We start from the raw sequence: 24,727 nt of genomic DNA on the forward strand, positions 1-24,727 counted from the left end.
TACAAGGATTCCGCCTGCCTTTAGCCCACCCCAACACACATTAATATCACCTGGGCGATGGCTTCCTCGTGTTATCTTTAACAAAGTGAGCATAATACATTTTATCTGCCCAACACTCTTTATTAAATAATTTTAATTAGGGACCTTGCTCATAATAGGAGTTATCATCAGAAATAACTTTTTATGACTTATCTATAGAGCAGCACAGAGCAAACTTCTAATTACTGAGCATCTGCTCATGTCCTCTTGTGACTCACCTTCTTCCCATCTGAAGCCCCAAGGTGCCTTACCTCACTCATAGCTCAAAATGTCCTATAAACTTCATTTTCCCTTTCCATCTCTAAATCTCTCATGTATGGAGGTATCTCTGACTCTTTCATATATGTAGGGTTCCTGTACATACGTATATCATTAAATTTGGTCATTTAATTTTCTTAATCTGTCTCATATTCATTTGATTATTAGACCAGGTGAAAGAACTTAGAAGGGAAAAGGAAAGTTTCTTTCTCCCTCTATCTGCCCAGTAACCGCAGCCACCATCACAGCCGCCTGGCCCGTGCAGGTTTGCATTTTATTCAGACAGATGGTAATGAAACAATGGAGTCAAGAACTGGTGGGCCATTACCTTTAATCCTAGCTTGCACCTGGCTGGTGAGAAATACATACAATGGGAAAACACTTCCCTTTCCATTCAGGGCTCCCAAAGCCACTGCCTCATCTGAGTATTCCTAGAATCAAAGGATTCTTACCTCACCAGCCTTATTCACTTCTGTTCCCCATCTCCTTATCTCTGCACAAACTCTGCACATACTGGCTTCTCCTTCAGCACTCCACCATCTTGGCTGCCTCTTCTATGCAATGCTAATTTCAGGAACTGAGAGAGAAAGCCCCTGGTATATCTCATTTTATAGTTTAGAAATTAAAGCCTTTAAGCCAATATACAAATAAGGAAGTCTCTGATACAAAGTCACTTATCAGAGGCATAAATGGGATTCCTCATAAGAGTGCACCATCCTACATCATGCAACAGTCAAGGGTGTGGTGAAAAGCTTAGTTTTGAAAAGATTTCACTATTAAAAGGGTGGGAAAGGCTTAGTCTTAAAACTAAGCCTTAGGCTATAATGACTGTGGGTTTACAACCTGTCTTCCATACCCAATGCAAACTATAAGCAAGCAAGCATATGCATCATATTTGCAAACTTATTTGACCCACACTCTCACACTATGAAGATATTTTTGGTTCAGGAATTCAAAGCATTTTCTCTCTCTTCTTTCTCATCTTTAAATCTGATTATTGTGTGTTGCATATGTAAACACAAATTATTAATAAATATGTTTCACTCTTGAGATTGAGATGAGTTTTATGACCTCACAACATAATATGGCTGTTACTGCTTCTTTGTTCTGCCTTTACTAATCTCACATTTTTATATTCTGTAACCATGCTTTCACATTCCACATACTGTGTAACTCTGGCTAACCATGTGATCATAAAACCCCAAAGACCCTGCCAGTCAGGGCTCACACTTTAGAGTGTTAACTCCTCTGGGCTTGCCAACATAATAAACTGGTTATTCAACTCTCCGAGTGTCACTTGGCTTCTTGGACTTTCCAATCTGCTGTAACACTTTGTTCCCTGACTAGAAAGTCAACCGTGCTGGTCCCTTGCACTACTGGCCTGGCAACAAGAACCATCGGATGGTGGGGGCCTTCCATGTGAACGAGGTGGCACCATCCAACATTTTATATAGGGCCTCCTTCCCAGAGGAACCCCCATACACAAGCGTGACTGAACCTTACCAGACTCAATGGAGAGGTGGATTAACCTTTTCGGGACATGTATCTAAATAAGGTAAGGTCCCGGGACCAGTCACACCAGTCAGGCCTGTCTCCAGGGAGCTTGATCACCTCCCATAGTCCCAAGATTGAGACATCAGATAGGGATGGCCTGGGAAAAGGGAGAAAAGTAATAACCTCTGAATGAATGTATGTATGAGCAACTGATTGTGACTCCATTACACAAGCTACAGAGTCTGTCTGAGCCCTAACCTGCGGTTCCATGGAAATGTCATATGACATAACGGTGACTTTTCCCTCCTTTGGAAAACAATCAGGCCCAGGGTTTATATGTGTGCACCTTCACCAAGACACACCTTCAAATCTCATGAAGAGATGAGGCCAGGCGGACAACTGAATGGCCTCTGAAAAGGGGGCTTTCAGCCTTTGTCTGTTTCACAACAACAAACACAGGAGAGGCTACTAGAAGGTCATATTTACACTAGACATGAGGTCTGGTCAGTCTAGACTCTAGACCCACTGTACTAACTGCATGATTAGGAATTTTAAGAAGAGGTTTTCTGATGAGTATGACATAAAGTTAACCTCCAGAGAGCTTCTCACCCTCTGTGAACTCGAGTGCCCCACCTTTCAGGTCAGAGCAGCTTCCTGGGTCATGACTGGTAATCCTTGCAACCCAGATTAGTTTCTGTATATAGAATCCTGGTTATACAGACAGCCAACTAAATGGGAAATGATATTTTCAAACAACAGCTCAGATAAGGGCCTAATATCCAAAATTTACAAAGAACTCATAAAACTCAACAACAAACAAACAAACAATCCAATAAAAAAATGGGAAGAGGACATGAACAGACACTTCTCCCAGGAAGAGATACAAATGGCCAACAGATATATGAAAAGATGCTCAGATTCATTAGTTATTAGAGAAATGCAAATCAAAACTACAATGAGATACCACCTCACCCCAGTTAGATTAGCTATTATCAACAAGACGTGTAATAGCAAATGTTGGAGAGGCTGTGGAGAAAAAGGAACCCTCATTCACTGTTGGTGGGACTGTAAAGTAGTACAACCATTATGGAGGAAAGTATGGTGGTTCCTCAAAAAACTGCAAATAGAACTACCTTATGACCCAGCAATCCCTCTACTGGGTATATACCCCAAAACCTCAGAAACATTGATACGTGAAGACACATATAGCCCCATGTTCATTGCAGCACTGTTCACAGTGGCCAAGACATGGAAACAACCAAAAAGCCCTTCAATAGAAGACTGGATAAAGAAGATGTGGCACATATACACTATGGAATACTACTCAGCCATAAGAAATGATGACATCAGATCATTTACAGCAAAATGGTGGGAACTTGACAACATTATACGGAGTGAAATAAGTAAATCAGAAAAAAACAAGAACTATATGATTCCATACATTGGTGGAACATAAAAACGAGACTAAGAGACATGGACAAGAGTGTGGTGGTTACCAGGGGTGGGGGGAGGGAGGACATGGGAGGAGGGAGGGAGAGAGTTAGGGGGAGGGGGAGGGGCACAGAGAACTAGATAGAGGGTGGCGGAGGACAATCTGACTTTGGGTGAGGGGTATGCAACATAATTTAATGACAAAATAACCTAGACATGTTTTCTTTGAATATATGTACCCTGATTTATTAATGTCATCCCATTACCATTAATAAAAATTTATTTAAAAAAAAAAAAAAGAATCCTGGTTATAGATAGCACAAACACTGCCCGCAAGGGTTTTATTCTGCATTATTAAGAAGGGACAGTGCAAGATCCTAGTAGTCTTCCCTTCAAAAAGAGGCAAGCCCCTGAAACCTGATCAATGAGCATATTGCAGAGATCAGACATTGGAGAACTGAACATCCCAACCAGAAAGCAGCCTCTAACCCTGTTCCCAAAGCCACTCAGTCAAGAAAAAGAAAATAACAACCAGAACCAGTAGTCCAGGACTTGATTGGGCTAGCTAGGGTCGATTCCAAATAGGTAAGACCAGCCTTCATGAAATTAGGCCCCTGAGAGCCCATGGTCAATATGACAGTAGGGGGCCAACCAATGACTTCTATGGTGGACCCAGGAGCAAAACACTCAGTAGCCACCACACCGGTTGCACCGTTTACCGAGCAAGAAGCCACCATAATTGGAGCAATGGGCATTAGAACTGCTCACCCCTCCTGCAAGTCATGAATGTGTCAACTTGGGGGACAATATGTTGTCCATGAATTCCTGTATCTGCCTGAATATCCCATCTCCCTTCAGGGATGGAACTTGTTAACTAAGCTAGGAGCCCAAACAACCTTCCCTCCTGGAAAACCTGCCAGCTTAACTTTAGGAACAGAAGAGGAAACTCTGATGCCATCTGTAACAGTTCCCAGAGAGGCTGAATGGAAGCTCCACACCCAGGAGAAAAATGACCAAAATCCTCCTGAACTACAGAGGTGTTCCCACTGGTGTGGGTCAAAAAGAACCCCTCCAGACTAGCTAAAAATCATGCGCCAACCATAGGGCACCCGAAGCCTGGAGCAAACCCAGTAAGGCAGAGATAATACCCAGTTCTGAGGGAAGCCTGAATTGGAATACAGGAACACATTGAAAGACTCAAAAAAGCTGGTATTTTGGTAGAATGCCTGTCTCCCTGAAACATACTACTACCAGTGAAAAAGTCAAATGGAGGTGGGTATCAGCCAGTCCAGGATCTGTGGGCAGTCAACGACAAGCTATCACCTTAACCCCTGTGGTCCTGAATCCCTATAGTCTCATGAGTCTTCTGCCTCCTGAAGCAAGCTTGATCATCTGACTGGACATCAATTACACCTTTTTCTGCCTACAATTGGCTCCAAAGAGCCAGCTGTGGTTTGCCTTCAAATGGGAAGAAGTTTACATAGGCAGGAAAGTTCAACTAACCTAGACACTCCTGCCACAGGGATTCAAGAACTCACCCACCTTGTTTGGTGAATGAAGCTTTGGCCGCTGCCATCACAGCCTTTCCAGGGAAAGAAATAAATTTTGCCCTACTACAATATGCAGATGATATCCTCCTGCCCAGTGACTCCCAAGAAGATTGCTGGAGAGGCACAAGAATTCTACTACAGTTGCTGACCAATGCAGGGTATAAAGTATTGTGGAAAAAGGCCCAAATATGCTGGCCTCAGGTCCTATATCTCAGGTCCATCATTACTGAAGGACATCACTCCTTAGGACCCAAGAGGAAACAAACCCTGCTTGATCCCTAGACTCGACAACAAAAAAAGACCTGAGAGTTCCTAGGAGCAGCAGGGTTCTGTCGCATCTGGATCCCAGGTTTTCTGGGAAGGCAAAACCCCTTTCCTGAAAGGCACTAAGCAGGCCAGAAGTAAAACCCTAGACTGGGGCCAAAAACAGGAGACAGCACACCAAGAAATAAAGAAACTGCTCACCAGTGCCCCAGCACTAGGACTGCCAAATGTAAATCATGAACTCTAGCTCTTCCTCTGCAACAAAGAGCATGCAGCACTAGTGGTCTTCACTCAAACTGTCAGACCATGGCAGACACCAGTGGCCTATCTGTCTAAACAGTTTGACCCAAGGGCTGCCAGGTGACCTTCTTGCCTCCAGGCACTAGCCGCCATGGTGATGCTAGTCAGAGAGGCTGACAAGCTCACCTTAGGCCAGAACATCCATGTGAAAGTCCCAGATGTGGTAACAACCCTGATGAATAGCCAGGGGTACTGGTGGCTCACCAGTGCCAGGATTGCCACTATTAGGGACTATTGTGTGAAAATTCATCAGTGACACTGAACCCAACCATGTTCCTCCCCACTGAGGCCAGGCCGCCAGATCATTACTGTGAGGAAACCACAGATGAGGTCTACTCAAGCTGACTTGATTTAATAGACACCCCTTAACTGGAACTATTCACAGATGGGATCAGCTTCATCCAAAATGAGGAAAGGAAACCTGGATATGCAGTGACCACCCAATACTGGGCCATCGAGGCAGAAGCATTATCCCAGGGATAGTTCACTCAAAGAGTAGAACTAAGGGCATTAATCCAAGTACTATGATATTCAGAAGGGAAGAAGGTCAACATCTTCACGGACTCTACCTGTGCATGGGGCGATTTATAAGGAAAAAGGACTGACTACTCATGGTCAGGGGTAAAGAAATCAAAAACAAAGAAGAAATTCTTCAACTACTGAAAGCAATCTGGAAACTCAAAAGAGTAGCAGTCATACACTGCAAAGGACATCAAAAAGGAATCAACCCAATAAGCTTGGAAAATAGTTTCAATGACCAAGCAGCAAAGAAGGCCTGCCTTTGTGTCAACCATTTTTCAGGAAATAGCAAGAGTATTAAAAGTCAACTGGAAACTATATGCTGCATACTGGCCTCAGAGTTAAGGGAAAGTTGAATGTATGAATCAAACCTAAACACCACCCTAGCTAAGTTCTGCTAGGAGATAGGCATCCCTTGGGTAGACAAGTTACATCTTGCCATGTTTTGGGTCCAATACACTCCTGGACCCACAAGATAATCCCCCTTTGCAATCTTATATGGGAGAACCCCACCCATCATTAATAAACTAAGAAGAGACCCCTAACCAATAGAAGAATTAGGCCTTTCAACCCAACTCCAGAAGCTAGGAAAAACATTCCATAAAATAACCTGGGGTGTTCTATAGAGGGCCCCAATCCACCTAACGGAACTGATAGGATCCATTCCTATCAGCCTGGAGACGCAGTTATGATTTAAAGACTGAAAAACAACAACACTCCAACCTGTTTGGACAGGTCCACATATAGTTATCTTGGCTACTCTGACTGCAATTAAAATTGTGCCCTGGGTTCACCAAACTCAAGTCAGAAGAGCCAACACTGAGGACCTGCCTGAGACGTAGATTGCTCACAGTCACCCCACAAAGTCGTCGTAAGTAATGTTGCAAAGGACAATGGGCACACTACCAGAAACTGATGAAGGGCCCCAACCAGCAGAACCCAAGGAGCAACCAGGGCTATAATGACCTGTCAGCTGCAGCTCACTACAGGTCATTCCTGTTGTAAAGTTTAAATGAGTGTGCATGTGTGAAAAGTGCCTAGAACACTTAATAACAAATATAATTCAGTATCAAATTAATACACTGACAATAATAGAGATGCGTAAAGACGTTTCATAACTAAAAACTTGACTAGTTAGAAATTTTGTTTAATCTTAATTAATATAAGTTATCAAGGAAGGAAAAGATTCTTAACAAGAAAGAAAAGAATACATGGAGTGGATCTGCCCCACAGAACAGTTCTACTAAGTGGGAAAGGCTTGGTGCCCAAGTGTCTAGAAGTCTCTACATCATGATAAAAGCCATAGTATAAGATATGGAAGAAGCAAGTATCTACATGAAAATTGGCTATTGTAATTGGGGATCTAGTGCAAGAAATAAATCAGGAAATCAGAGTTCTCAGCCAATTGTTACTGGTCATGTGGGTGGTCTGTGTATAACTGGTGTGTTCCTAATCATCAAGCTGCAACTCAGGTAGGATCATTCAGTCCTTTAGAATGATTAGATAAGCAAATGGCAACCAAGAGCACCCTATAAATGACCAAAAATTCCAAATATTTCTTAGTCTGAAAGGCATCATTGGCCTCTGTATGGTTGGCTTTCTAAGAAATTCTAACAGATAACTGATAACATCCATACTAAATATTACCCAGAAGACTTTGCTCTATGAACTATGTGCTGGTTATAGATAGAAACTTCCATGAGAACTTCAGTCCCCACTCACTTATATAGTTTAACAGCTCAGTATTTAAAGAAAACTACTCAAGTACAACTCAAATAAGGGAGCCATCATGTAAAAATAACCTTTATCTGTTATTTTTATTTATTGTAATAGAGAATTTTAATATTTTTAAATTTTGAATGATTTTCTGCCCCTTGCCAATATTTTACTTTTACTTGTAGTTATTTGACGATCAATGAAAATAAAATCTCAACTCCTATATTAATGCTATATTTATTCTCTTAAACCACATTTATAGATAGATCAAGATATCCTAACATTTATTATTATTTCATCAAGTACATTTTAATATTTAAGACAAACTCTAGAGTAAGTTTTTGCAGTTGAAATAAAAATTCCTTAATGTCTATTTACTTGGGGATTTTATTACATATTATGATTGTCTATAATCTACATTCAAATGAATTTTTATTGGTTTTATACATTGTATCAAGAAACATCAATTGAAATATGACAAAAATAATGACCTCTATTAATTTACCTGCCCATATTTAAAGTAGGATCCTTTACAATTTTTAAAGGTTGAGAGAATTTTCTTTTAACTAGCATTTTTCAGGACATTACATAGAATTCTGATCATAATTAGGAGTGAAAAATTAAAATACTTAGTCTTAAATGAAACTATTTATTTTTTCCTTCTCTATTAAAACACTAGTGTTTTAAATTTCCAAATAGAATGTTCCTATTGTTTTGGGAAAAGTTTACTCTTCAATTTAGATAAAATAAATTTGTGATGGGAAAACATTGAACTGGAAATTTTAGTCTCCATTAAGCAACTTTTAATAGCCTATATTAAGTACAATAAACTGATAGTATATAACTGTCTTGGCATGTAGATGTCCCAGGTTCAATCCCCAGTCAGGGCACACAGGAGAAGTGACCATCTACATATCTCTCCTCCCTCTTCCCCTTCTCTCTCTCATCCCCTCTTGCAGTCAGTAGCTTAATTGGTTTGAGTGTTGGACTCAGGTGCTGAAGCTAGCTCACATGATTCAAGCATCAGCCCCCAGGTGGATCCTGGTCAGGGTGAATGTGGGAAGCTCTCTCACTATCTCCCCTCCTCTCACTTAAAAAAAAAGAAAAAGTTTAAATTTCAGATTGCTCAATTTTATTTGTGTCTGTCAGTAGCTAACATTTTCTTACTGGTCAAGTTATTAGTCTCTCTGTGGCTTTCCTTTTTATCTATAAGGGAAGGATAGTACTGGGACGTTGGAAGCATTCAATTAATATTAGTTAAATAAGGAATCTTTAAGAATCATCTGTTTTCTTTAAATTGCTTACCATTAGAAGCCAATAGGAGTTGGAGAGTAAGAAAAAGACAATGTGCCTCTTTTACCAGTTTAATTACTTCTTCTCCTAAACTCATTGAAGCAAGTACAGAGTTGGTTCTTCTATTTTTTTTTTAATGTGCTTTTGGTACTTCTCACAACTGAAGAAATTAAGCAAACTGTAGTTTAAAGTAGCAGCGATGGGACTAAAAATTTCAGATTCATAAGTGTTTTAGCATTGGATATATAAGTACAGTCTGAAGCTATTTGATATAATTTTCCTCAGATAGCATGGTTTATATTTCTGGAAACATCTGACAAAATTATTTTTCTATAGATGTCTGTGAACACATGAACTATCTGACCTAGAGAACAAAGGCAACTATTTGGAAGGAAACAAATGTTTGAAACTAAAAAATATAAAAGTATAAGCAAATATATCCATGTGAAATATACAAGCATTTCAGTAAAGCATGATATTTTATGACCTAGGGAGGTAACAAGTAAATAGATTTAATAAGAGTAACAGCCAAAGCTGTGCTCATTTAAATTATTTCCTTTTGGGTCTATGTTTAGAATATTAGCCAACTCTATGATATACATTGTGGGGAGAAAAAATACAATGTTCTAAAGTAGCAAAACAGTTTTTACTTTGCATTAACATTAAAAATTTCATACTAAAAATTCAAGTATAATGAGATTCTTTTCAATCTGGAATAAAAGAAAAAACAGCTATGTGTTCAGAGCAATATTTGTAGTTCACTTCATCACAGTGAGAATACACTCAAGAGCTAATTTGTTAGGCACATCCATCTCTCCTTTTTACCACAATAAGCTATTTTTTTCATGAAATGATTTACTATGTTCTCACAATACAAATGTTGATTTAACTTAATTTTTAAAATAGGCAAATAAACTTTATTTTATATTTATCTTTCATAACCCAAAGAAGGTATTTTTGCATTGAAGACAGTCCGTTCACCTGAAATCAAAGCAGTTGATAAGGATTTCATTCATTGCTTTGTATCCCTTTGCTCTCCAATATACTGTACCTGTCAGCAGTTACCAAGCAACCACACAATTGTGTGGTTTATATGCACTGGGAATGCATTTATTGTCATTATATACTGTATTGTACTGATGTGTATGTGTGAGGGTTTAAATAAAATACAACTATGGATCAGAATGAGCCTCTTACACTAAATAAAGATAAGTGAAGACATATGACATCTTTACTAAGCATTTGTCACTGACATTAGGTTATTTAGAGACCTTTTTATTGTGATCTGGATGAGTGAAGATCACAAGAAAGTGGATCTTTTTAAAGAAATTTAGAAAAATTTATCTTTATATCCATATTCAGTTTAATGAGTATACATACTGTATTTGTAATGGCTTCAATGAAAAATTTTGGAAAATAATGAACATGCAGGAAAGTGCTGCTAGAGAAAGATGTCAAGATTGTAAGTATAAAGGTAAAGGTCTATAGATTCTCTCATCCTGACACTCATTGTGTTTCAAGTTCATTCACTAGCTCTTCAATAGCCATCTTCATTATAACCTTAAGAAGAAAAAAAGTTACTGTGTAAATGTCCTAAAAGTTAATCTATCTGAAATAAATTGAGTGGGGTAGGAGTCATTGTCCTATGTTCCATTTCTTAAAAAAAAAAAAAAGAAAAAAATATATATATACACTCACATACACACAAAAAATAAGAAGTTAAAGATCTCTGAGAAGTACAATTGCTGTTGCTTGTTTAGGAAACAAATCTTTTAAGTAGCATTCTGCAAAACAAAAACAATGATCTTTTCACATAAATCTGTAAAAGTTGTCAGATTGGTTTTTCACCCGGTATGGCAGCAAATGAGTTAGCCACTCATGCTCAAAACTATGTGTGGCCTATTCTATCACCACTGAGACAGTTCTTTTATGCTCACTTGTATTGAGTGTATCTTTTTACAGCTTACTCATGAAAGAATTTGTTTTTCTTAAACATTCTGATAAATTCTAAAACTCATTTTAACAGATTTAAAAGCTATTAGCTGGAAGAAATGTTTAACTTCTGTGTGAGAAAATACTATAGTGGTGTCCTATTATGGACAGTGAGGTGAACACAATAAGTGATTTTCAGGAAGTTCATTGTTTGCAGTATGTATATCCTACTGTTTTAAAAGAGATGACTTAGGAAGTTTATGTTTATATTATATTACATATAATATTATATATATATACACACACATATAAATTTTATTTTAGTTACATTTATTTAATACATATACATAATTTGTTAACTTTAATTCATCTGAAAATGAACTAATACCCTTTGATATAAGATTGTTTTAATTACTTGTGTGTATATTTATATTTTATTCATTTATTTTTTGTTTTTAAAGATTTTATTTATTGATTTTAGAGGGAAAAGATGCAGGGGGGGAGGAAGCAAGAAATATCAACTTGTAGTTGCTTCCCATATGTGCCTAACTGGGCAAGCCCAAGGATTTAAACCAATAACCTCAATATTCTAGGTCAATGCTTTATCCACTGCACCAACACAGATCAGGTATATTTTTTATTCATTTTTAAATACAATAATTTATCATAAATATCTATGTAATGAGAAAGATTATTTAGTTATAAAGGAGAAATTCCAAAGAAAATATTTTAATTATTAAATTTTTACACATTAGTAGCCTAAAAGAACTTTACAATTCCCAAAACTCTATAACATTTTATACTCCTGATATTATTTAAGTATCACCTTACCTGGGCCTTCAATCCCATTCATTATCTGAGACTGTAAAATATCGGCCTGGCCGGTTGGCTCAGCGGTAGAGCGGCGGCCTGGCGTGCGGGGGACCCGGGTTCGATTCCCGGCCAGGGCACATAGGATAAGCGCCCATTTGCTTCTTCACCCCCACCCCCTCCTTCCTCTCTGTCTCTCTCTTCCCCTCCCGCAGCGAGGCTCCATTGGAGCAAAGATGGCCCGGGTGCTGGGGATGGCCCCTTGGCCTCTGCCCCAGGTGCTAGAGTGGCTCTGGTCGCGACAGAGCGACGCCCCGGAGGGGCAGAGCATCAACCCCCTGGTGGGCGTGCTGGGTAGATACCGGTCGGGTGCCTGCGGGAGTCTGTCTGACTGTCTCTCCCCGTTTACAGCTTCAGGGAAAAAAAAAAATCAAGAGAATCTTAAAAGAGATTGTGACAAGAATGTTCTGAGACTTGGTAATTACTACACACATGTTACCCACTTTCTGATACCAGTTCCAACATGGGCATCTCCCCCACCAACAACAAGCAATTCTTTGGGCACCAGCAGGGTTTCCTACAATTCAACTCAGCTCTAGTACTATCTACTTGGAGATTCCACATTTTTAGGGCTCAGTGTCACAAGACTGTCCCCTTTTCTACAGCTTGTAGGTTTCCAGGACATCCTTTGTGGATTTAATTAATTTGCTATAGCAGCTCACAGAACACAGAGAAACATTTAACTCTTAGGTTTAACATTTAAATCCAATTTCTTTCAAACATATATAATTCAGGAGCAGCCAGTTGGAAAAAATGCACAGGTCAAAGTATGTGAAAAGGTGCATGGAACTTCTATACTCTTTCCAAGCACACCAGCTCTCCCATATATCCGCATGGTCACCAAAACAGAAGCTCTCTGAACCCTGTGCTTTCAGGTTCTTTGTTTTCTAATGTTTATAACAACTTTATTCACTGAATTTAGAGTCATTAGTTCTGACTTTAAGTAAAAACTAGCACCCAAGAAGCCAAATAACCAAGCAACTCAACTAGTATCTCAACTAGTACCTTTTGTGTTTTTATACAAACTTCCATACAAAGGCATGATTGAATAAGTCACTAGCTAGTCAACCTCCAGCCCCTCCCACCTCCTAAGAGGTCAAGGGGCAGGACTAAAAGTTCCAATCCTCTAATCCAGGGGTAGTCAACCTTTTTATACCTACCACCCACTTTTGTATCTCTGTTAGTAGTAAAATTTTCTAACTGCCCACTGGTTCCACAGTAATGGTGATTTATAAAGTAGGAAAGTAACTTTATTTTATAAAATTTATAAAGCAGAGTTACAGCAAGTTAAAGCATATAATAATAATTACTTACCAAGTACTTTATATCAGATTTTTGCTAAGTTTGGCAGAATAAATCTTTATAAAACAACTTACTATAGTTAAATCTATCTTTTTATTTATACTTTGGTTGCTCCACTACTGCCCACTATGAAAACTGGAATGCCCACTAGTGGGCGGTAGGGACCAGGTTTAGTACCACTGCTCTAATTGAACAATTTGCAATTTTTTTATTCATAGCATACACATAACTAATTATTAAAGTTTTACAGCACACCAAAAAATGTATTTCTTGCCAATCTGACAGAAAGAAAAAGTATAATTTTTAATTGATTTACAAAAAAAAAATAGTAATTACCTATGTTTTCAATTTCAAAATGACTTTTTTTAAAAATCAGGTGCCTACAATTGTATATGAAGATTTCTGGTTCCAAGAATTAACCAATCAGATAAAACCTTATTTTGCAACATGATCAGTAAGATACAAGTCTACTATATGATTTATATATTTACTGTTAAAGGCAGAGCATTCACACCAGGTGGCAATTTTTGTGTTGGCTGCTGTTATATATTTTTTTTATTTGACAGTCTAAGGGAAAGGAAGTCAGTGTCCTGACTAAATTATCAGATATTGTATATTTTAAAAATTCTTGGGACACACTAGTTAAAAATTCTCTTATCACATAGTTGGCTTCTCTCTGGCAATGAGCCCCATCCTTACATACTTTGCAATAGTCACCTCCTAAGCAAAACAAAATATATCTTTATTGCTCTCATTACTTAGAAAAATTCAAAGGTTTTAGGACCTTTGTGCCAGAAACTGAACAAAACCCAAATGAGAGTGGATATAACAATTAAATCAGGCAACTTGGCAGAGCTCTAAGAATGCAACAATAATTAGGATATTTTGTTTACTTCAACTTAAAAAATATGAAATATTTATTAAAGTATATGAAAGGGAAAATGTTTCTCTAAATAGATACACTTTCTTAGTAAAGCAATGGTACTTGATATATTTTTACATGACTGGTATTCTTTGAAATTTTATGTATGTAAAATGATGCCTACAAATCTAATTTCTGGCCATTTATTGTGTTTAAGTATTACATTAATCATCATAATAAGCTCATACTCAGGAAAATAGAATGTACTGGAGAACACTAAGTGGATATTTTAGTAACATATACTTAATCTTCCATCTGTTTCTAAAGATTGCAAATATATTTTTGCTGTTATTAAATGTTAAAGTTTAATGCCTAAAAAATACAATTGCACAATTACTTAAAATATGTTTCATAACATTTTCTGTTTTTTAATACAATAGTTTAACTTTTTTGTAAAACCTAAGATTTATATGACTAATTAGAATTATTGTAAAATAGATACTGATGATAAAGTTAAAAAATCATGTCGCATCTAAATTGTGACATTTTCAAAGGGCTTCTATTCAAAAACTGGTAGATAGAAATGGAGAAAAAGTGAACAGGAATGGCAATAACACATTTGTTTCTCTCTTTTTCTTTCTCTCTAAAATCAATAAATAAATAAACAAAAAAGAAAATGAAGACAACAAGGATGACAATAACAAATTTCAGAAAAAGATATAAATAAATCCCTCTTTTTCAATTCTGAAACAGTTGAGAGAGACAAAGAAGTTAGGCATATCAAAATCACATACTGGCTTTATTGTAGACAATGGCTTAGTTAGATAGTGTCTTTAGATGTGTTTACTGGGAGATTAGGAGGCAGAGAGGCCAAGTGTGTTAGGACAGTGGCCCTCCCTTCATTGTGAGTAAATTAACTGCAAGTTATAAGTAACATATCACATAGTGCTTCTCTTTGTTTAAAAATGAACTCAAAATTTTATCTACTTTATCATCAAAACAGCTCTTAAACACACCTAGATCAACCACCGATATCTAAATAATATCATTATAATATTAAATGGTATTATCTAAATATGACAGGAGAGAAAAACACCAAAGCATTGGCTTTGGAAATGTAACTCATAAAAGTTCATAGAGCTCATTAACAGCCAAGCAAGGCTGGAACTCAGAAGCTGGCCCAAGGAAGGTATGAATTTATATCTTGGCACAGCAATAAAATAGCTGTGGGACATCTAGTAGTTTCCATCACCGTTTGAAACTACTTTTTATCTTTCAAAGTGAACTAAATTTGCCTCTAGGTTATTGGGGAGATTAAATTGAATTAGATAACATTTGTCATAGCAGTTAACATGTGGTCAGTTGTTGAACAATTGTTAGTTCCTTTTCCTCCTTCCTAACCTCAATTCTTTGTTCTCAGTCCTGGGCTTTTCCATTATTCTACTGTCTCTCTTTTTACCAAGGTTATTTCTAACTTGAAATAGATTGGACAAGTATTATATAATAATAGATCTATTTAAAAGAAAATGTAAATCTAGGCACAGGCAGAGAATTTGGCTTCTAACTTAAACACTAACAGGCATGCTATGATACATCATACATCATAGCTTCATAAAAATCGTTTCTAATTCTGCCCCAAAACATCCAATGCCTCAATTGCTTATTATCATAACATTTGCTCTGCTTCTGTCTATCACATGTTTTGTGAGTATATTTCAACATTTGCACCTTTATGGGACTTTTATGGAAGAAATAACAAGATATTTATTTTTTAAATAAAAATTTTTAACTTTCAAGTGTTTTTCTTTTCTTTAAATGCAATAAATGTGTTAGCTTAAAAAATTAACAATAAATAAGATATTAGAATCTACTTTTGTGCTACCTTGAAAAGCATCATGCACTGAATTACTCAAGTTGCCATTATCCATTATTATTATTATGCTCTTAGGACACAAGTATTTAATAAATACTTCAAAAGAGATAAATCATAATCTTTCCACTCTTTTACTGAATTCATTTCAAGAGTGACCATAATTACACTATATGAGTGTCCATAAAAACTTATTCATAGAAGCAAAATAAAGAAGCCAATACCTCAATATTTATTCACTACTGTAAAGCTTAATGCTTAAATAACTTACAGAAAGAATGATAAGATAGTTCCATGGGCATAGTATATGCATGTTACTTATTGGAGAATGGTTAGAGGCAAGATAATTAAGTCTTAATTTTATCAATTCAGTCATTCAAAATTAAATATATGTAAGTATCTCTTCTATTTTAGGTATAGTGCTATATTTTAGCTTAGTAAAGAAAAAAATAAAGACACAAAACCTGGTCTGTCAGGGCTCACTGTCTAATAGGAAGAAATATTACAATTGTTTTCAAAAAAATTTGTGCTTTAACATGTTGGAAATGACCAACTCTTACTAAATTAATAACTTTTGGAGAATTAATTATCATACATATAATTCATTTTCTGTTCTGATTAAAAATGCACATTTCTTATTATGAGTTTCATAAAGGTGTGATGAAAATTCAAATGCAGATCTTTGAGCTTCTTTTTTCCTCCACAACTAAGCAACTAGGATGATCAGTTCTTAGGCAGTAAAAGAACAAAGATTTTAAAGAGTATCATCTTTATTGTTTTTTTCATAATTTCTCAATGTTGACCTAAATCAGCAGGTTTTATTCACAAAATTTTCACTGACTCACTACCATTTATACAGTATCACAGTATGTTACTAATGTCTATTGACTTTTCTTACTTAGAACTCATCTTAACAATTTGCAATTTACTTTAAAAATGGTATTGTTGCTTCCTAGAATACTATGCTTGATTAGTTTTCTTCAATTTCTTTAGAAAATTAGTCCCATTCTAATACTTTACTCTTCTTTTGAGTGTTAAATAGAAGATCATTAGCTCTAAGATTGTGTATTCAATGTCTTAGCTTTGTCCTAAACTCTAAAGCACCTCAGGGAAGACTTAGCTGATATTTATTGATCTGGATATCCTACTACTGAGCACTGATAATTCCCTACAGAACATTGTTGGTTCCTACAGAAGTTTATAATATGAAAATATTTAAAGTTCAATAAAGACTCATGGATTAAGACATATATGAATGAGGGTTAAACGGGACCATGTAAAATAAAACTGTTAGAATTCTTCAGTTTATTAGTGTCTAAGGCATTAAGCCCTGTAATATGTTTTTGAGACTCTGGACTAGATATAATGCCTTCTGTATTTCAGTAGCCAGCTTCCAGTGGGCTTTATTTTTTTATATTTTAGGATCATGTTATTGGGAAAACACAGAGTGAAAATCTGTTAACTAGAAGAACCACAAGATGGATCTTAAAACTTCTGGTTACAATACCTTGTGTCACCTCTTCTATTGCACTGGTCAACAGGTCAGGGAAAAGTACTGGTATTTCTCTTACAGAGAACCAGCATAAGTAACATGACATTGGGCAGACATGTATAGTCCTAAGGTAAGTGAGGCAGCAATTTACTGGAAATAATAATACAATTCTTCATAGACTAACTTTGGTAACAAATTGTCCTTTTCCTCCCATTAAAGAACTGAATACATTTATTACTCTACTAAAAAGATTTACAAAAAACTCAAAATCCAAGATTTTGTAATAATTTTTACATCTGTGTCAATATGACTTCTTCTGATCTAGGATTTATGAAATAACATGTCAGGTTATTTTCCCTTTCTCCCCCTCCCCCCAAAAATACATATTTATAAGACAAGGACAAGGTAAATAAAATAAATGCCTTCATTAAGGGGAAAAATAAGTCATACACTAGACACTTGACCATAAGTATTCTAAAATCTTCTTGAGAATGTTCCTAGACGAAGCCCCATATCTATTCTAACTATCTCCAATTGAATTATGATTTTTGTGGCATTCCTGTCAGTGGTAGTTGACAAGGGAAGAACATAGTATAGACTCTTATTAGAATGTCACTAGACTCTAAGGTTCCCCCTTTCCTTATATAACTATTCCTTCCTTTGCCTGTATAGGAAACTCTCATCTAGTTTTTCAGGTTTCAAGTAGAATTAATTAATTAGTAGAAATACTGATTCTAAATAATTGCACATTCTTCCAAATCTATAATTTTAGGCCTGAAACAGAAGTTTAAAAATAAAATAATTTATTTTTACTTATGGTGAGTTTCCAACCTGCCTCAAATAGGAGGGGAAGAAAAAAAAGTGAGTATAGACAACTAAGAAAAATACAGCAATTGTCTTTCTAAATATTATCTTCTTTCAGATGATCTTATTAAATTTCCTCTCCTCTCATTTTCCCTTGCCAGAGACAAGAATCAGAAACTGTTTAGATAAAGTTAGGTACACCATAACTATGACATTATACTACCTTCTTTATAAGGAATAGTTTTGTAAATTATCTAAACATTAAAAGTTTGATTCAACATGAAACAAGAGGCAGTACAAGTACATTGATTTTGAATTTTTATCCATTTAGACATTATTAGCCTTCTAAGGCTAATTATTGACTTTGATAAGTTAGTATGACTAGCTTCATTGAATGAACATATATGATAAAATCTTTATACCTTTGTATCCAGCCTTTTTATTATTTTTATCTTGGATGGCCTTTGGTTAATTTGGATCAATTGTTTAGGACAAGAGAAGCACATAACATGCCAAGGTTATTTATATTTAAGAGAAGGATATATATATATATATGTATTAAAAGTTTTATTCAGCATGAAACAAGAGGCTATATAAGTACATTGATTTATATATATATATATATATATATATATATATATATAGAGAGAGAGAGAGAGAGAGAGAGAGAGAGGACGAGAGAGAGAGGACAAAAAATTGTTTTCTGAGAAGGTATTTTATGGTATATTAATCTGAGTCCAATCAGAAGTATAAAAGAATTACTAACCATAACAGAGGACTGTAATAAAGAGATATTGATTATTGAGAAATAAAGAGAACTCTCAAGAATACAGAAATAGCACATGTAAAGAGAAACCATTACCACTAACTCTGAGATAGAACATCCAAGAAAGAGCCTGTGTCTGTCTCCTGAAAGGTGAGATTCAGACCTTATTGGCAATGGTTTCCCAGGGATCACTGGATGACTTCTGCATCACTGTAGTGTTGTACCAACAGAATTTTCTGAAAATTTATCCTCTAGAACTTTCCAGAAATAGGCCCTCTTAGGGTTAGTGAAAACTGTGTGTGTTTCATCAGAGAACCTCTGGTACAAGTGCCCAAAGAGGAAAGTGTACTACAGACACTGGGCATTGGAGAAGTCACATACACTGCTGATATTGCCTGAGCACAGATCACAGAAAGTAGGGAACAAAACCCTTTTCTCTTAATATGTCTCTACAGTAATATTTACTGACAAAGTTTTAAATGTGCCAGCTTAAAAAAGAAAAATTAAAGGGCCAGACTGATTTTCACAGGGCAATCAAAAAATTGAGTTTGACTCTGAGAAGCAATAAATTGATAACTGGCAAAGATGGCTACTCAACTAAATCTTTGGTGAAGAGCCTAGTAATTGGAAGCTTGCTAAAGAACCTGTGTTTAAGCTCAGATCTAATGAATAAATATGATCTGACATTGCCAGCAAAAAAAAAAAAAAAGGAAAAAAGGGGAATTACAAATAACGTTGCTAACTTCATCACCATAGATTTCCAAAATTCTTATACCTTATGATCCAGAACAACCTATCAGAGTTCATATTCCACACATTTGCAGTGTTGTTATCTAGATTAAGAGTGTAGATGCTAAAGTCTGTTTGTCTGAGTTCCAATTCCAGCTCTTCCATTGAACAGTTGTGACCTGGACTTGTTATATGCCTCTCTATTCCTTAGTTTTTTTAATGTATGTTAAAATGTTTTTTAGATACTCAATAGATGTTAGCTAGTATTTTTCTTAGTTTGGCCTTCTCGCTCACTACTCTATTGCAAAAACTCAATGTAAATCTGCACTGAATTTCCTCCTTAAAATTTATCACTGTTTCTTTGTATTTCAAAGGCTAAAGAGCATTTACTATTTATTATGTTTCCACTCAACTATCACTTTATTTATTTATTTTTATTAGTTTATAGGTCCCCTTAAATACACTAACGGCCAACTTGAAAGCAGGTTACTCTTTGTATGCCTAGAATCTAGAGTATAAGTAGTTGTTTAATGAATGTTGAATAAATAAATGCATAAAATATAAAGGGGCTCATTTATCAAGAAAATCATACAAAATAAATTATTGTATGTAATTAGAATACTTTACAATACTTTTACCACAGAAATATGAACATATATCATTAATAAAAATAAGTAATCTTTTTTTTTTTTCTGAAGCTGGAAACGGGGAGAGACAGTCAGACTCCCGCATGTGCCCGACCGGGATCCACCCAGCATGCCCACCAGGGGGCGACGCTCTGCCCCTCCGGGGCGTCACTCTGCAGCGACCAGAGCCACTCTAGCGCCTGGGGCAGAGGCCAAGGAGCCATCCTCAGCCCCCGGGCCATCTTTGCTCCAATGGAGCCTCGGCTGCGGGAGGGGAAAAGAGAGACAGAGAGGAAGGAGAGGGGAGGGGTGGAGAAGCAGATGGGCGTTTTTCCTGTGTGCCCTGGCTGGGAATCGAACCCAGGACTTCTGAACGCCAGGCCGATGCTCTACCACTGAGCCAACCTGCCAGGGCCAAAATAAGTAATCTTTAAGAGTACTTTAGCTTTTAATGTTTTATTTCAAATTCCCCTTTAAAAATGCAGAATATCAGCCACACTGATTGATTTTGAGTGTTATCAATGCAAAGGGATTGAGGCTAACTAAAAATTCTAGCTACTTGAGCCTGACCAGGCGGAGGTGAAGTGAATAGAGCGTCAGACTGGAATGCGGAGGACCAAGGTTCGAGAGCCTGAGATCACCAGCTTGAGCAGGGGATCATCTGGTTTGAGCAAAGCTCACCAGATTGGACCAAGGTCGCTGGCTTGAGCAAGGAGTTACTCAGTCTGCTGTAGCCCCACGTATGAGAAAGCAATCAATGAACAACTAAGGTGTCGCAACGAAAAACTAATGATTGATGTTTCTCATCTCTCTCTGTTCCCGTCTAACTCTCTCTCTGTCTCTGAAAAAAAAATCTTGCTACTTGATTATAAAGATGCAATACAATTAGATTTGGTTTCTTCCCAGTTTAATTTAGTGTATCCCTTTAGGAGAGATCCATTCTCCATATTTAATTTAGTTGTAACTCAGTATAGTAAGTATTTTCCAAAAAATAAATCTCAATAAGTTAAAGGCCACTGTTGTCTATGCTAGATCTAAATGAAAAGAGAGAACACTTGAGGTAATTATTATTCAGCCCAAGTCACAAAGTCTATTATGCTCAGATTTTATACCTATATTACTTATATAATTATCACAATTAACATTTAAAATCTGACTCCTAAAAACATTAAAAAAAATAGAAGCAAAGGTGTTCATCTAATTTCTAAATAGGTACCAATGATGAAACTTTTTGAAAAAACATTCTGACTTATATCATGTCCCTTATCTTAATATTACCAGTATATCAGCCATAGATCTGCTTCTAGAAACTAGAGCTTGGATACATTCTTTAGTCTGAGTTGTGTTCATTTACATAAAAGTAACACTTCATAGTTGGTCAGATTGTTTATCTTTATTCTACTATAAAAATTCAAGATCTTAGAAAGACTGAAAAAATATTGCATTGTCATGAAACTTGATCAATGTCAAAAAACTTATATCACAATTAATACTGACTGTGATTTTAATCTAAAGAAACCTATCAAAGAATAGTACTGTGTATTTCAGCAGTCATTCTTTGGCCCAGTTTCCCATGTGACTTTCATCAAGAGAAGAGATCATTTTTTCATGTTCCAGTGATATCTCCACTGGTAGTCTGAAATCCTTCTATCATTTGCATCATTTTCAGCAATGCATTTTATTTTTGAAAGAAAAACTTGGCTGACAAATTGGAAGATTACAAAAGGAATCCAACTCAGCATTCATCATAATATTATCTCAGCAAAACTTTCTTTTGAGAAGAAACTAAGAAGATATGACTTTGACTTGAAAATACCAAGATGAATGTACATTGAATAGTTAGCTTAAGAAGGAAACATGTATTTTAGAAAGTCACTTTTCTGGTCTTATATGTATAAAGTAAATGATTTTTTTTTAATAAATTTTTATTAATGTTAATGGGATGACATTAATAATTCAGGGTACATATATTCAAAGAAAACATGTCTAGGTTATCTTCTCATTAAATTATGTTTCATACCCCTCGCCCAGAGTCAGATTGTCCTCTGTCACCCTCTATCTAGTTTTCTCTGTGCCCTTCCCCCACCCCCTTCCCCTCTCCCTCCCTCCCTCCTGCGTCCTCCCTCCCCCCACCCCTGGTAACCACCACACTCTTGTCCATGTCTCTTAGTCTTGTTTTTATGTTCCACCAATGTATGGAATCATGTAGTTCTTGTTTTTTTCTGATTTACTTATTTCACTCCGTATAATGTTATCAAGATCCCACCATTTTGCTATAAATGATCTAATGTCATCATTTCTTATGGCTGAGTAGTATTCCATAGTGTATATGTGCCACATCTTCTTTATCCAATCTTCTATTGAAGGGCTTTTTGGTTGTTTCCATGTCTTGGCCACTGTGAATAGTGCTGCTGTGAACATGGGGCTACATGTGTCTTTACGAATCAATGATTCTGAGGTTTTGGGGTATATACCCAGTAGAGGGATTGCTGGGTCATAAGGTAGTTCTAAAGTAAATGATATTTATTGATATGATTGACTTTAAGAATCAGGTTCAGAAATGAGATTTTTTAGAGCTTGTTTTAAAGTCAAAATAAACCCAAAGTAAAACACATAATTTCTTGGAGTCTGATCATAGTTCAGCAGAAAAGAGAGTGAAGAGGAGTATGATAGAGAGAAAAAATGTGTTTATGAAGATATTAGCACTACCTGAAACCTATATAATTTTGTTAGCCAGTGTCACTCTAATAAATTCAATAACAAGAAAGAAAAAAAGATATTAGCACAGACTTGTCAAAAAAAGAAAACAAAACAAAAAAAAAACACAAATAAAAAACAATGAAATGATTAGCCCAAAGGAATCTAAACCAACACATACAGAAAAAATACTCTTCAGCTTCACTTTCTTACTATTGTTCACATTCCTTTGAAAAGACCATCTGCCACATGCAAGGGTGAATGTGAATGATTTTATCTTTGGCAAAGTAGAACCAAGGGAAACCAGATTGTTAACTGCTCACCACAACCCAGTGCAGTGAATCAGTAGAAACCTCAACAGCATGAAGGAATATACATATTTAAACACAATCAATCTAATGGAGATTGTAATTATCTCTTGCAGACAATTTAAAAACTGGGTGGCATGAGAGGAAATGCACTGATTTTAGAAGTAGACATTGTAGGTTGAATTTTGACTGCTACTAATTATATAATCTTAAAAAAGAGTGATCTCAATGCATTTATTATGGGTTAAGACTTTAAAATGGCATTTCTGATACTTTTAATAGCTCTAAAATTTATTCAGTAACCCTAGTAATCTAGCATCTTTCTTCCACCAGAGTGTTTCATAAGTAGTTATCTTGTTGAAATCTAAATAAACCACATGTTTAACAGCTATATCTGTATCTGCAGCACAACTGGAATAAAAAGTGAAAAAGTGATCACTGATGTCTATTTATATTGTTAGGTTTATACAAATAAATGTTCTCTATTCATTAAATATAATTGTCTTAACCTGCCTTTATCTTTCTAGTCACATAAATTATTTTCTTAGCTAAAACTAGTGTTAAAAGCTACATGGATCCATTTAAAAATCTGTGACTTTAAGAATAACATATACAATTAGGAGTGGTGAGCACACAATACAATATACAGGTGATGTATTATGGAATTGTACAATAGAAACCTATATAATTTTATTAACCAATGTCACCACAATAAATAAAATAACAAAAAAATTATATATACCTTATATAATATTATTTAAAATTCTTGAATTCTACAATCTAAACTGAGTTATTTGGAAGAATAGATACTTCTGTGGTTGGATAAGTTACCAAATCAGTATGAGATCTGAGTTTACTATTCATGTAGAAGACAAAACTAAAACGCATGATGGAATCAGAGAAAAATGAATGACTTGGCTCTTCAATGAGCTGAGTGAGGAGGAGAGGAGGTCAGAATAAGAATAGGGCAAAGTATAGAATTGTATTTATACAAATACTTGTTCTATAAATAAGGCTAATAATATGTAGAGGTTCTTGGCTTGGATATGATGTTTTCTCAGCCTAAATACCTCCTAACTTTTTGCAGAGACTACATAGTATAACTTGTGCAAAGCAAATAACATGGAGCTTTGCACATTGTTGATACTCCACACATGCTACCTTATTTTATTATCTATGTGGAACACAGACTAAGAGAAAGTTTTATGGATAAACTATGGCTTGAATAGGCCATCAAAGATTTTATAAGATTTAATAAAGAAATCTGTGCAGGGAAATTCATAGCATTACAGGCTTACCTCAAGAAACAAAATATGATTCAAATAAACAATCTAACCTTACACTTACACAAAAACAACAAACAAATTCAAAGTGAGTTGAAGAAAGTAAATAATAAAAATAAGAGCAGAAATAAATGAAATAGGTTCTTTAAAAAATTACAGAAGACCAATGAACTCAAGAGTTGGGTTTTTGAAAAGATAAACAAGATTGACAAACTTTTAACTGACTCACAAAGGACAAAAGAGAGAAGACTAAAGTTAAAAAAAACTTCAGAAATGAAAGATGAGAAGTATCAACTGATACCTAAGAAATACAAAATATTGC

This window comes from Saccopteryx leptura, chromosome 2 (genome assembly GCF_036850995.1).
Source record: "Saccopteryx leptura isolate mSacLep1 chromosome 2, mSacLep1_pri_phased_curated, whole genome shotgun sequence".
NCBI classification, from domain to species: domain Eukaryota; kingdom Metazoa; phylum Chordata; class Mammalia; order Chiroptera; family Emballonuridae; genus Saccopteryx; species Saccopteryx leptura.